Consider the following 16,404-nt stretch of genomic DNA (forward strand, 5'->3'; position numbering starts at 1 on the left):
GATTTTTAGTTATTCTATGAAAATTGTATGGTTTTTCATTTTCTTGTTGTTTGGGAAATCCTTTTAATAATTCATTTATTAAATCTTGTGGTAGTATGTTATTATCCCAAAGATCGGAATCTGTATATGTATATTNGTATAATCCCAAAGTTCGGAATCTGTATATGTATATTGAAAGTTATATTTATTCCATTCTCTGAATTCTATAAAATATAATGCGTATTCTTTTGCCACTCCTTTTAATTTAGCCAGTCTATCTGTTCCATCATACTTTGCATTTATCAATAGGTCCAAGTAGAAACTTGCATTATTCTTGTGATCCAATTTAATCATTACTTTATTTATTTTATTAGAAACTTCTAATAACTGTCCCCAATATGATTTTGAACTACGTTGAATAATTAGAATTTCATAGGCATATACAGATAGCAAGATCATATACTTTAAAGATCGATCAAACATAATTTCTATTGCTTTATTAAGAGTTGATTGAAGAGTTTTTTCGTATTTCGTTGAATTATTAATTAAATCTTCAAGGGTTGTTGAAGATTTTTTAATAAAGTTCAATTTAACAGGATCATTTTTGACATAATTCCATAAAGATAATTTTTGAATACCTTCTAGTTGAGCTTTTAATTTTTCATCATAAATTGTATCGTTTATTAAAGGTGTATTACTATCTAGATTATTTTTCTGTAAAATATAAATTTAAAATTTGTATCAAATTGATCATTAATTTTTTTTTCTTTTATTAGTTTTTATTAAAAAAATATTATAGCTCCACAATTACACAGGAATTAGCATTAATTATATCTAACATATATTTTATAAGAAATTAAAATATTTATCACAGAAAAATTTTAATTGAGTCTTTCAGTTACAAAAAGAATTATGGCCAAATATTGTTATTTGGGTTCTGTTCAACCCATACGCCCCCCTCCCCTTTTAAATCGATTTGAAACCGTTATAAATTAAATCGTTTTCAATACAACCCAACCCAACCCAACCCAACCCCTCCTTATTAAAAACTTTATTGACGAACAAGATCGACAAGTAGGTCATGAAATATTAATGTAGTAATTAATACGATTAATCTATCTATTACAGTTGAATTATAATAAATTAATACTCGATATGTATTAAATTAAAATATTTTTCAACTGTTTCTCTTATAAAACTGATATATCTTAAAAAAAAAAGAAAAAAACCAGTGATATCAGATAACCACATAGTGGTGATTTGGCATAGTGAACTGATAGTTGAATGATTAATTAAATCTTTAAGTGTTATATAAGATTTTCATAGAGTTAAATTCAATAAGATTATTTTTGACATAAAGACAAATGTTAAATATCTTCTAGTTGAACTAAAATTATATACCATAAACTGTATCAGTTATTAAAGATGTAACGCAATCAATCAATATTAATGTTTTTTCTTTATTAAAAAAACAATCTGTACATAAAATTTACAATAAGTTTTTTTGTTGACTTATTCAATTATAAAACATTAATAGCGTTAAAAGGAAATCATTGTTAACACCCCAATTAGTTTTAGTTGAAATTATAGACAAGTTTTGGTTTTATTGTTTTAGTTAATTTGTTTAATCAATAGGTCTCGATTCCATTTACGTTTGAGTCTTCGTGATGGGTTATCATCAGGGTTCAGGACTTATAGCACTTAAAATCATCAAAAAAAGCGCTTAAAAAAGCACTATAAAACATAAAAAAAAGCACTCAAATAAGCAATTATAAATAAAAAAATTAATCAAAAAATCCCCAAATTTCTTAATTTTCTTTAAATAATAAAGTACTAAATATTTGTAACTGTGCTGAATTTACTTTTTTAGGACTTTAGGATTAAATACCATTAAAATGAAACTATTTCGTTGAAAAAAAAATACGGGTATTTAATTAATTTGTTCTTTTAATTATAAATTAAAATTAAAAATACAAAAAAAATAGACAAAAAATTAATTCTGAAAGAATCAAAATGATGTCTGACTTTGACTTTCAAGTTGAATGACAAGAAATGTTAAATAATATCTTGTTTATGGATTTTTTGAAAAATTAAGTATAAATTTGTGTTGATATCCCAGTATGCCATAACGTTCTAAAAATATTGTTTACCGAGAAATCCATTATAATAAGGAAATCAACCAAGTACCACACTAGTATGACACTTCAACCATAGCTAAAGGAGTTAACGATGCCGAGGACGGCGTTGGCTATCAAATAGATAAGATAACAAAGACAAAACTCTACAAACAAGGAAGGCAATTGAATTATTTTCCTTATTAGATCTATCAAATACCGATAAAAAAAAACCTGGGTAGGCTGCGTCATAAAGAAAATATTTTAATGTACAAAAACAGAAAAAACAAGAAACAAGCATTTGTTTTTTATTAAATCATCGAAAAAAGCAGAAAAAAACTAAAAATAAGCGTTTTTTGAAAAAATCATTAAAAATAGCAAAAAAAAGCATTTTCTGACAAATGCTATAAGTCCCAAGCCCTGGGTATCATGTAATGAAGTTGTGTACATTTTTTTATTTAAAAGGCTTGAATTTGTTTTAAGTTTTGAGTAAAATCTAGTATAGTGTAAAATAGTAAGTTCTTTGACAGTTTTGATGTTTAAATCTTCGTGTAGGTTATTATTTGTTACATACCACGGTGCTAATTTTATACGAGAAAGGTTGAAATCCAAATGCACGTAAATATCATATACATTTTAATATACTCACATTGATTTTAACTACTTTGAATTCAATATTCTCGTCTATATTTTGAATAAATTTCTCCAAAATTTTAATACTACCTTCTGTAAATAAAATGATTTCATAATGTATTAATTTTCTCAAAGATATAACTATGAATTTCTGTTTTGTTTTAATAATACAGTAAAATTTTTTAACAAGTATCATATGGATTTTATTCAACGTTATCTATACATACTGTTGTATGGAACAATTCTTTGTCCTGTTTCGTGATTTAAAATTATCTTATTATTTTCAAACGTCTTAAAATATAAATAACAGTAATTATTGTATTCATGACAAATTTAATAATGCAGTACTAATGATATTATAATGTATAAAATATCAATAATTAATTTATTACCTTAATATATATCGAAAAAATACGAAACGATATCGATAAAAAATTAATGTAATAGACCCTTAATGTGTAAAATGGTTGTGATAAAATCCTATTTGAAACATTTTCATTTCAAAATTATCTAATTATAGTGAACAATAAAACAATTGCAACAAACAAAATTGAATAATAATTTATTATTCGACCACAAACTATATTTTAGTATTTTTATGAGTTATTTATTGTGATGCCACGTACGCAAATTACGATACATTAAATCTCAAATGGAGAAAAAATATAATAAAAAAGCCTCAAAACGACATTGCGAGCGGCGGATGTAACTCTCAGGTGCACTCGTTTACACAATCTCCGACATTTCTTGCGGTTCCCCCGACCTGTCTTATCTATTATTATTATCGGTAGATATCTGTCTTATCTTAACTGCCGAACAAGACTAACAACTCAATATAGACGATAGACAGGTGATAATCATGACCAGATAATTTCACCGTAGAATTTATCGTAGGTCGTGTTAGGTAGCTAAAATTTTAAGATAAAACGAAATTTTTTACTTTTGACAACACCTTTGTTTGTTAGCAAACCACTACTATCAGTGAAACGCATTTACACACAGGGGATAGGTCTTGACATCTAAAAAATATGGCACGGTAAATAACTATGTCCAACGGACCAAAATAAAAAAAAAATGATATGAGCCATTTACTATAAACAAAATTAAGGTCAGCATACACAATCTATAACAACATCTTACTAAATATAAGGGTGATTTTAAATTTAAAGAAATTTATTATGAATCACCGAATTAAGGAGCAAAATTTTTCCCCGGAACTTGTGACTGAGTATTCCGACGTCTGACAAATACCCCCCCCTACGGTTATAAACATTAAAAAAATAAATAACTAAAGTTAAATTTTTAATAAAAATAAATATTTATAGAATTTTTGAAAACATTGAAATTTAAGATTCGTGTGTAATAAAATTACACATCCTGGCAATGGTCGCTATTCTGAGAGGTGACGACTTGGGACACGCAACGAAATGTGGAGTCACCACCCTCATGGCTCCCTTGCAAAAGGAAAGTCGGTCGCCAACCACTTAGGTGAGAGTCTCGATTAAAAAAAAACAACACCCGGGGACCATAAGTGGATTTAAAAAAAAATTAAACAAGAAGTAAACCATATAAGATTACATGAAATAACATACAATATGATGAAACTAAGTAATCGTTGAATAAAAAAAAAATATATATATATATATATATACAGGTTTGCCCACCACTCACTGACAACTTAAATAACTTTTGATCCAGTTAATATTTTTAGCTGATTTTTTTTTTAAATAATAGTTATACGTTAGGTCTATAGCTATATATAGCTTTTCAATATACTTTTGAATGAGAGTGATAAGTAATAATTGCCTTATCTAATTTCTCATCATGGTATTAATGCCAAATTTGTAATGTATACACATTATCATCTTATGTATACACAGTAATCATGAAAAGATATGATTACTGAAAAGATATCGTTTTCTTCTGTCCTTTTCTCAATACGTATATCAATGTTTAATACCATAAAATAATACATGAAAATTCAAATTTTCACAAACTTCAAAACGCTACAGAATATTTACTACTGAATATTAATAAGATATTTTTTTACTAAAATTTTTCTTAAATTCTACTCTACAAAATAGCTATCTTAGATTTTTTTTTTTACATTTTATTTAAAATTTAAAAATAATTAATTTTTTAATAAAATGTAAAAAAATTAATTATTGAGATATAGCTATAGACCTAACGTATAACTATTATTTAAAAATAAATCAGCTAAAAATATTAACTGGATCAAAAGTTATTTAAGTTGTCAGTGAGTGGTGGGCTACACTGTATATATATATATTAAAATATAAAGTGTTGTTGTAGACTGTAATATGCTGATACCTTGTAAATAAAACAAAATATGTTTTGTTTGATGTCACCAGTGGTGGACATACTTCAGTATGTCGAAGACCATTACCTTAAACTAGGGAGAATTATTAAAGGTAAAAAAATAAGATACACGTGAATATTGAAGATATTCACTCAATAAAAAGATTTTTATTATATTAAGAGAACTTTATTAAATTGTAACTGTTAAGTTAATAGCGGACAAAACCGGAAGGCAAAAACCACTCTGAAAATGAAGGGACAAGAGAAAAAAACAATTATTAAGACAAAAAAAATTAATTAATAAAAAAAAAATATATGATACACAATCCCGGATGGGACTCATCCGAAGATGGGGATCTCGGCCACGGAAAATGGCCGACGCCTTACAAAATTTAATGTTTATTAACACGAGAAAATATCACTCACGAAAAATGGCACGACGTTGGTTTAAAGTGAAGAGGGCGTCATCTATTTGGGCTTAATCGACACCGGGCTAGACACACCGACGACGACGATCACGTTTGGGAGAGGATATCGTCTTAAAAATTTACAAAATATAAAAAAGATAAAAGTATAGAACAATATTAAAATTATACAGGTAGTGATAGTGTTGGCCAGTGTATGTGTCATATAGGGAACCATTATTAAATTGATAAAGAATATTGAGTGTATAGTCAACGCTGTGTAGTCAACCAAATAGAGCTCTGCATGGTCCGAATTTTCAAGGACCGGACCGAACCGTACAGAAAAACTAAAAAAAAAGACCGGACTGAACTGTTATATGAAATTTCAATTGGACCAGACCGGATAGAAATTTTAAATGGACCGAACCGAACCGGACTATAAAATAAAAAAAAATTCTTGACCGAACCGAACCATTAAATAAAAAAACTTTGTCCAGATTAAATTAAACCAGATACGACAAAAATGTTGTCATAACACTTTTAAATTTCTTCCATACACTACTTTTCCCATCGTGAGGAAACAAAGTATAATCACCAGAATCACTCAATAATTTTCTTTTAACAGTATTTTTAGAGACGGTAAATACTGGATTTTTTTCGAAATTTATTGTTGATTGAGTTGTATTCTCTAAGAAGGAATAATAGAATTATTTGAAAAGTCATCATCAATAGAGATCACCGAAGTTGAGTTCAAGAACTCGCGAATTTGTTGAGAATTATTCATGATTCTAAAAAAAAACAAGACTAAAATGTTTTTTTTTAACTATAATTATTTTTATTTTGTGTGTAATTGAGTTAATGATTTATGATTAATAAATCACTCTGTATAGGCTATAAAGAAAATTCAATAACTCAAAAATATCCTTGAGTAAACTAAAATAATTTCAAATTATTCTGGTCTGTCTAGTCTGGTTCAGTCCGGACCGGTTCAAACCGAACCATGCAGAGCTTTACAGCCAAACTACCATATACATGTAATTGGGCGACGGTTGATAAAGGTGACACGGGTCTTGGGGCTTCGTGTAACACGAAGGACTGAGACTTGCTTACTGATGAACTTTTTGTCAATATTCTTTTACATGGAATCTGCGTCAGTATAATTATATATTTTGCCCCTACGTCTTAGTTTCTTTTTTTTATCGTATTATCCTAAATAGTGAACATTATTTTTAGATTATTTAAAATATTTTACTCAAGAATAAGTCATATTTATTTTTACCTAAACATTCTTACAAACAAAATAATATTGTTTTATTATATTTAATAATTTCAAATATTTTTGTATGCTTCATTTCTGAACAGCCTTCAATGTGCCGAATAGAGTGAAGACACACAATCATTTTTATTCAGATACAATAGTCATATTTTTTATATATATTATTGTGGCCTTTATTCATGAACAGCTTTAAATGTGACGAACAAAGTGAAAAATTATAAATAAATTTAAAATACATAAACATAAATTTAAAAATATAGTATTTGGCTAATAAAAAATAAACATTATTATTTTATATTACTATGATACAATAGCAGTATATTTACCATGGAAATTTCAGTTTAAACATTCATTATTTATATATTTTGCTTCAGTACAATTTAAGAAGTAATTAATAGTGTTTTAATTTTAATAAAATAAAACAATGCCACCCAAAAAAATCATATTTAGTAGATTTATAAATTTTATAAGAAAGGTATGTAAAAGGAAGAATAAAAACAATTGTGCTGATATCAAGACAACAAATTCAGGAACAAATGCATTTTACCACCCCATCGAGTTTTTTCATTTTTTTTTTTTTAAACGTGTATTTTTCAATGCTTTTTTCAAAAATGTTTAAAAAAATTGTCGGAAAAAATTGGTTCAAAAGTTATAGCTTTTTAAAGTTGAAACGTCAAAAACTAAAAATAGCTCAAAAATTGTTTTTTTTTTTGTTAATTTTTGGGATTTTTTCTCATGATACTATTATGAAACTATAATGACGTAATTATTACATAATATCCTCATTCTAAAAATCCTAAAACCAAAATTATCTTTAAAAATAAGGATTTTCCAAATTTTTTTTTTAAAACTACGCACATCAAATTTACGCAATACGAAATAAAAATAACAAGAAACTCAATTAATTCAATTTGAGCAAAAAAAAAAAAAAGACCACGATGTGGTGTTTTACATAGAATTGTTAATTCAATAAAATAAAAGTTTTTACTGTTTATTATGTACACAAATTAACACTTGTTGTAAACAAAAAAAAAATACTATTACATTAGATATTGTTGATATTAGTTAAGTTGTTGAGGTGTCAAAATATACTTACTAATATCTTAATGTTATAATGTTGAGTTATACAAACCCATTTAAATATAAGTTGTGGTCACCTACGCCTGCCGGCTCCGGTGACCGATTCGAGCCCCTTCGGGACTCTCATGGGATGGGGGCTCACGCCCCCAAATCCCTAGAGGATAGAAGTCAAGTCCAAACCCAACCTATTTAAACCCATTCGACTGAAATTCTCAGTGACCCAACAAGTATAAAACCTTGATGTTAAAATGGTGATATAATATTGAAAAAAATTCAAAAAAAAATTAAATTTATTTACTTCAACACTACCTTAACACGTTTAATGTACTCATAAATACTCTTAAATTTACTATTCCTCGGTAACTACATCATCGAGAATACTTTTTATAGTTAATTAATGAAAATTATCAAAAAAAAACAGCAGTATATAACAAAATTTGTATATGATTATTGAAATCTTTGAAAGCTCATAACTTTTAAACTAGACTTCGCCGACAAAAAATTTTTATATATTCTTAGTCGGTATGAAAAACTAAATTGATTTAAAAAAAAAAATTTGAAAAATCTCGATGGGGTGGTAAAATGCATTTAAGCCAAAAGTCAAAAATTGCTGCGAGTGGAGACTCGTTATATACGGTAGTGCCAACGAAGGGTACTACCGTTGAAAGGGAAAAAGGTTTGTAGTTATAATGTATAACTTTAAGCACAGCTTGTAAGTTCATGTATTTATACATTATTTTTGTAATTTTCTAAAAATTTTTCTTGTGCTGTTGTAAAAAGATTACAACAGCACAAGCACAAATTTCCGAAAAAAAACATTATACTTTTATATATAATAAAATTATCAGTTGTGAATTCAACTAAAATACATGAATTTATTTGGTTATTAGTGTCTATATAAAAAGCTTGATTTTCAACAGCAAAAAGTTATTCACAAATGTAATTACAGGTTATAAATATTATTTTGTAAAAACAATCGAATTAATTGGCCACAACGGAAAATTTGTAACTTTCATGGCGCATTGATAAATTCAAAAAGAAAGTGTCGCCAACCCACTGGGCGAGACAATGTACAATGACAATGACCACAGTAGGATTTTAGAATGAAATTAAATTTTGTACATTAAAAACAATTTAAAATAAAAAAAATAGAAAAGTAATAAAGATTGAAGTCGTTGTCCGTTGAGTCGTTTATAGTAGATGTACACCAAAACCTCGTGACAGTTAACACAATGACGAAGGATGACCTTATACAAGGCCGTTGCCCGTACCTTATAAACTAAGGGAAATTGATTTTTGAAAGAAAAAAAAAGAAAAAATTACACGAGTCCATTGAAGATGGAACACGCAAAAAATAAATAAGATGATAGTTGAATTAAATTAAGGGGACTTTATTAAAAAAAACAAAAAAATTAAGTTAATACGAGGCCAAAAACCGAACGGTCAAAAAACCTCGTCTACAAATTAAAGGGGAACAGAAAAATAAAAGAGATATTAATAAAAAAAATAATTACACCTACACATTTACAATTAGAGAATACGATGAACGTCTTCGGGTACCCACCGGCTACAAATCGCGGCATTACCGCTGATCACAGCGGGTATACGTTACTTGCGACTGGTTTTGAGCAGTAAGACTTAGCTTGCAAAACGTCGGGACACCACAAAATAAAATGCAAAATAAAACAAAAGAAATACACTTAGTGAACAAAATACGTATTTACTCATCAAAAATTCAATCATTTATTATTATTATTATTTATCATTTATCATGTATTATAATTTATATTTTTTAGTAGGTGCCTATGTACTTAATAGTAATTTTTAATGCGTATAAAAACATTTTCATTAATAATAAATTATATTTAACAAAATTAACAATGGAGTATAAAAAACATAGGAACTTTTAAAAATGCCAATACATCATAACAAAAATTATTTAATAATAAAACATACTTGATAAAATCAAACATAGTTTTTAAATTGTAAAGGTATAATAAAACAATTAATTTATACTAACTTTTACGGACCTCGAATATTATTGCTGTGAAAAGATATTGAAAAAGAAAAAAACAAAAAATTCATCTTTTAATAGAATTAATAAAAATAATTTCAACTGTATAATAAACCATAAAATAAAATCAGCTATCTACTTAATAAAATAATAAATAAATAATATTTTGCTTATTCGCACTGTCTATCGTCGTATTGAAATGGCTCACAATTTTGTTCACCAAACGATTGAATCCAACTTTCAGGTTGACGATCAGTAATCTCTGGAAAAACATATTGACTTGGATGATCATATGATAGAAAATCCTGAGTGTGACGATAATTGTAAACTAGAGTTATGAGATGAAAATGAGCCACTTGATTGAGTATTTCTACTTTGTGTCGATGAAGTACTGTTATTTTCTATTTCCAAATTTTTAATTATGTTAAACATTTATTTTTTTGCTTTTATTTTCAAATGTCGAGGAAATGATTTCACTGTTCTTGCCCTTGTTTTAAAAATTCATCAATGGGATTTTCTTCTTCCTCAACTTTATTAATGGAATTTAAAATTTATTGCCTTTCTTCATTACTTCTTTTCAATAACGACACTAACTATTCATTTTGATTTAATTTTTTAGAAGGCCTTTTTTTTTTTTGATAATATCGTTTTTTCAGTATTAAAATTATTTTCAAGTTCAGTTTCATGAATTGTAATGGTTTCTGTTGCAGACATAATTGAAAAATCATATAAATCACTAGAATTATTTTCATCGTCAACAGTTACTGATAAGCTATCTTATTCTTCACTATTATTCATTTCATTCGTAGAATTTAAATTAGTCAGACAGCTTCAAAATATAATAAAATAACAAAAAATAGTTAGCTATGTGCCATTAATTATTTTCGATTTAATAATAAATATTTAGTACAAATTATAAAATATTAAAATTATTTTTTGGTAAAGTATTTTTATATTTTATAAAAACTGCGAGAAAAAAAAATAAGTGTACATTTTTAAAGCATATTGGCACTCCTAATTATTATTAATATAACTGTATGATAAAATTGTTTTTAAATAAAATGTATTTAATATATTATTACTCACGTATTATGATACCGTTCATCGCTCAAATTTAATATTATTCGCAATGTTTATCATAAAACAAATAATTATCTTAAATTGATATCATAGCATAATCACTAATGTAATTAATACAATGTTTGTACTTTTTCAGTTTAAAATTAATATCTGTATCATAAATGTAAATACTGTAAATTAATCTACAAAGACAATGTATTAAGTAACAGTATCCCTAACAAAAATCAAATGTACCACAACCAATGCAATATATTATCCCTGCTTATAATTTTCGTTTCAATAAAGATAAGAGCTCTGGTGGTCAATTTTTACATTTTAGTGACATATATAGATCATAGATTTCATATAAAAAGCCGTAAAAAGCTATAAAATACGGACATTCCACTTCTCAAGCCTAGAGTCAAATGAAGCAATAGACCACCAGTCTCTCAAATATTCAGAAAGAAAAACTTGTCAGTCTTATTCATTTCAATTCTCTTAAATTTAAACAATTTCTCTTAATACAGGGGGGGTTCCAGTCATAAAAATGCATATATAAAGTAGAACTTTTTCAATTTAATTTTTGAAAATGTTCCGAAAATACTGACACTTTTATATATATCTTAAATTAAAGCTTATGTAATATACTTTACTTTTTCTTCGTGGTGAAAATACCTACCGGATTCAAAAATATGCTATTTTTGTGTTAAAATTCTTGGTTTTGTATTTTATTTTAAAATATCTTACAAGGGGATTACACTGATTTTCATAAATATTATATCAATCTAATTGACATAGTATAAAAAGTTAAACATATTTAAATTTTTTTATTTCTTTGAGTCGAGAATAATAACTCTAAAATTTAAACTAGTTAAATGACCTTTTTTATTAAGTGACGAATGCGACATATGGTTTCTGAGGGGGTAACACTTGTGTTTTTCACGCATATGGCACTAAATTTTTTTGAATTTTTTCTTAATTCTTTTTGAGTTAGAAAAAAATGTTTAACTCTTTTGATTTTTATCTTATTTAGATTCAATAACTTTAATAAATATCAAAGATCCCATTACTGTAGTCTCTTTTCGCGAGAAGAAATTCATATTAATATTATTTTCTATGTGGTTTTTTTTTTTGTAGCTATCATTTATTTTCTTATCTCTCACTTGACCTTCTTTTTTCTACATATAATGTTTACAATTCATATCTTGTTAAATATAATACCCTCAAATATTGAAATTCTATTTGTGTCTTCACGTTGACTGTTGACCTTTATTTTTAATAATATATACTAATTGAGCTTTTAGTGAGTTCAAAAATGAAGTATTTAGGCATCCAAAATTAATTTATTCTTAAAACTCTAATGACAAGAATGCAATTTAAAATATCTAACACCTACTTTTTCTAAAATAAATAATTTTTCTGCTTTTTTATGTTTTATCCATATATGTTATAATATACTGATGTTCATTCAAGGTGTTTAGTACATAAACATGTAAAATATAATATAACAAATAAAAAACAATTTTTGAACATTTTATTTTTTAACTCATTGATATAATTATTATTTTATATAATAGGAAATATTTTATTTTTAAATTATTTTTAATATTATTTAATAAATTTAGAACAAAAAAAAAATACCTCTTACATTTATTGATTATTATAAAAAAAATAGTTTTGATAAATTCCATTCAAATGAGTTATTAAAGTATTAGTTTCAGTAAAGTAACGTTCAGTATATATGGCTAAAAAATCGTACTTAGTTTCTTCTACATAAGGTCTCTTTAAAAACAAATCATCGAGATATTTCAAAGTATTATTTTCGTTTGCATATCTACAATGTGTTTTCTTATAATTATTTGCTTTTTTGATTAATTTAGATAATACATCATCAAGGTATTTCTGTATGCCATCCTTTTCTATTGGACCTGCATGAAATGAATTTTTTGTGAATGATTTCGGGATTCGTTGAAAGTTATTTCGTTTAGAACTAAGTAGTCTAACGTCGTTAACTCCTTTTTCTATAGAAACTACCAATTCTACCAATTTTTTAATAAAATTGTTAAGTGATTTTATTAACTTTTCATCGAAATGTCTCTTAGATTCTACCATTAAGTTTAATATATAAGAAGTAATAACGATTATTCTTTCAGAATACTTACAGTAAACAATATCTGGCAAATTATGTTGAAATTGTACAAGGAACTTATGAGCTTCAGATGTCTCATCTTCAACATTATGGGCGTTTAAAAAATTAATTGCCTCTTGTATTAAGGAATCATAGGACATAAAATTCTCTCCATCAAATTTAATACTGACTCCATGAAGTAGTACACTTGCCCGAGAGTAAACAAAATTGAGAAGAATATTTTGCATGGTAACACATGAAACTTTATGAGTATAATATAAAAGGTTTAACATCAAATAAAGGCACCATGTAGTTTCAATCATCATTTTTAAAAATTTTTTATTAGAATTATATAATATACAATAGAAAAATGTAGTCTAAAGATGTTTAAATGTTCATATTTAAGTAATCAAAGAATAGCCCCATTATTTGTATATTTAAAAATAAAATGTCTACTTATTTAAATAAAAGTTTTATAATGCCTTATACCTTTATTCTTAGCAGTTATATTTTTAAATAATTGTCTTAAATAAATTTTTTCAAGTTTGTATACATAAAAATATTTGAAAATAGTTTCCGAGAAAAAATCATAATTTAATCTATACATCATTCAATATCAGAATACTTATAAAATCTTCTTAAATTAATTTTAAAATGGTAGCCCATTATGGTCGTTAAGCAGTATAGATATTGTTAGATACACAAGAGGGCATTTTTTACCGATTTTGCTGTGACTGATAGCGTCACTCGCGCTGCCACCACCGGTTGTGCGAGGAATTCATTTACGTTGGATGCTTACGTGCGTGATATCTTGTGACTCGCCTAGTGTATTATCGGTCCTTGTGTGACGTTTTTGCGTTTTCGCTGCCACCCTCATGCGTTTTGTTGTATTGCTCAATGGTGTTTGCGAGCACGTAGTTGGTAAAAACGCCTATACATCGCCTTTGCGATTGTCGCACCTTTGTGCATTATTGTTTATCGCCCTTGCGATACACCCATACTATTCGCAACAATACATTTTTCTGGTTCAATCATCATTCCAACGATTTCATTCGCATCAACCAGTCATCATCAGTATAGATAAGTAGTTATTAGTTATATCGTTATGTTTTATATTTATCTTATTGTTTGTTTTATTTGACGCATTGTTGCATTAGCATTAATGACCCCCCTACCCACATTGATATATATAATATTTTAGTTTATGTTAAAAATACAGTTTATTGTTTTATATTCGTTCAATACATTTACTCATTTATACAGTCCACTCCCAAATTCTTTCTCCTGCATGATATAAATACTTCATAAACGAACAGTAACTAACCCGCATATTATAACCGGGCGTTCCGTTCAAACAGATATGGTATATTAATAAAAAATCTAGCTCAGTGGGGACGTTGCATAGTTGGGTCCAGTTTAGATTTAATCTAACAGTGATTAAAATTACTATCATAAGAAACGCTTCGATGCAAATCTATAGATAGTGTTTAATTCTAAGAAATTGATGGATAATTACAGAAGCAACATCAACTTCAATTCTTTAATTATACCCAGATTATTAATTCTTTTAATTATATATTATACAATTTTTAAAATTAATTGTTTTCAAATTATTATTGATTTTGATTTTAATGTTAAAAGTAATCATTTTGAAACTACTTCTTTTTGTCCTTTAAAGTGAAAGTTTTAATAATAAAAAAATGAATTTGTTACCATAACTTATAGTTCAACTTGCAAGTTTGAAATTGACAATATTAAATAGAAAAAATGAAATTTTTAAGATTAATATCAGATTAGTGATTAAGATTAATGCATTTAGAAAATTTTATAATTACTATTTACATTACATTTATCAGAAAAGTTCGATTTTGTTTACAATTTTATTGTAATAGATCACTTAAATAAAAATCATCGTAATCATTTCTTATTAACTTTTGGTGTTTAAAAAAATTCTACAATGGAAATATTCAGAACTTAATTAATTTTAATGATAAAATTTGATTATAATTGTAAAAAGCCATCAATAAATTCAGGTAAAACTAAAAATCATTTTTTTTTAAGTTTATGATTTATATAGCAACATATTACAAAAATATGGAATATTATAGACTGGTAGTAACACACACAAATAGATTTAAATAATTACTAAATATACAAAGTAAAATATTTGCTTTAGTAGTTGAATACTTTTATCATACCAAATCTAAATCGACAATAAATACTTTAAGAATATTAGAAATTAATGATTTTAATTGTTTGTATGGAAAAAGCTGGTTTAGTTACTTTTTTTTGAATAAGGAAAATGGTTTCGATTTTTAAGAGTAATAACTTAAACTAAATGCGAACTGTAATCATTTGACGTATCGTTGAAAAAAGTAGGTGTAATGAGGTTTGGCAAAATAAATTGTAGCCACAAAAAGAACCACATAGTAAAATAATATTAACATGAATATAAATTTCTTCTCATGAGGGGAGACGATAGTGATAAGATCCTTTATATATATTGAAGTTATTGAATATAAATGAGATAAATATCAAATGANATATTGAAGTTATTGAATATAAATGAGATAAATATCAAATGATTTCAAAATGTTATTTTAACTCAAAAAAATTCAAAATATTAAAAGCCACAGGCGGATTTGAACCTCGTACCCTAAGCGTGAAAGAAACAGTTGTTACCCATTCGGCAACTGTTCGTTGTTTTTGTCGCATAATAAAATTGGCTATTTAAGCTAACTCAAATTTAAAAATTACTTTTTCGACTTTATGAACTTTATTATATGTCAGTTAAATTATATAATATTCATGAAAGTCAGTGTATTCCCCTAATAGGATATTTTAAAATAAAATAAAGTACAAAACCCAGAATTTTAATAAAAAAATAGCATATGTTTGAATACGGTAGCCATTTGCGCATAGAAGATACGTCGTCAGGACAAATTTTTTTTTAATCTATAGTACATGAAATAAGCTTTAATTTGATATATATTTAAAGGATACAGTATTTCCGGAACATTTTAAAAAATTAAGTTGAAAAAGTTAGTTTTTGTATAAAAGTTGCTATTTTAAATCCCTATTGTGATCAGAATAAGTGTTAGATTTTCAAAAAACAAAAAACGAAAGAAAATTACCTAAAGTTTCAATAAAAAAAAATATTATTTTGATTTGTTAATATTTGAAAAAGTTATGGCAGTTTTAAAAAAAAAAATGACAAAATTTACCGATTTTTAAATTTGTAATTTTTTTGGATATTTCACCTATTTGCGGGGAACGAGGGAAAATTCTTCAATTTTTTAGGTAATGTCTTCCACTAGTAACGATTTGTGATTTTTTGACGTATCATTGAAAGTAATCGGTTCAGTGAAAGCTGAGAAAAAGTAGTGACAGACACACAA

General features: G+C 26.4%; 1 pseudogene; it reads right to left on the minus strand.

Moving 5' to 3' along the window:
- Window positions 1-9,843: 9,843 nt before the first annotated feature.
- On the minus strand, window positions 9,844-13,167 carry LOC126908244 (uncharacterized; annotated as a pseudogene).
- Window positions 13,168-16,404: the final 3,237 nt, after the last annotated feature.

The sequence above is a fragment of the Daktulosphaira vitifoliae genome, unplaced genomic scaffold (assembly GCF_025091365.1).
Source record: "Daktulosphaira vitifoliae isolate Bord-2020 unplaced genomic scaffold, ASM2509136v1 Scaffold_5, whole genome shotgun sequence".
In the NCBI taxonomy this organism is placed as follows: domain Eukaryota; kingdom Metazoa; phylum Arthropoda; class Insecta; order Hemiptera; family Phylloxeridae; genus Daktulosphaira; species Daktulosphaira vitifoliae.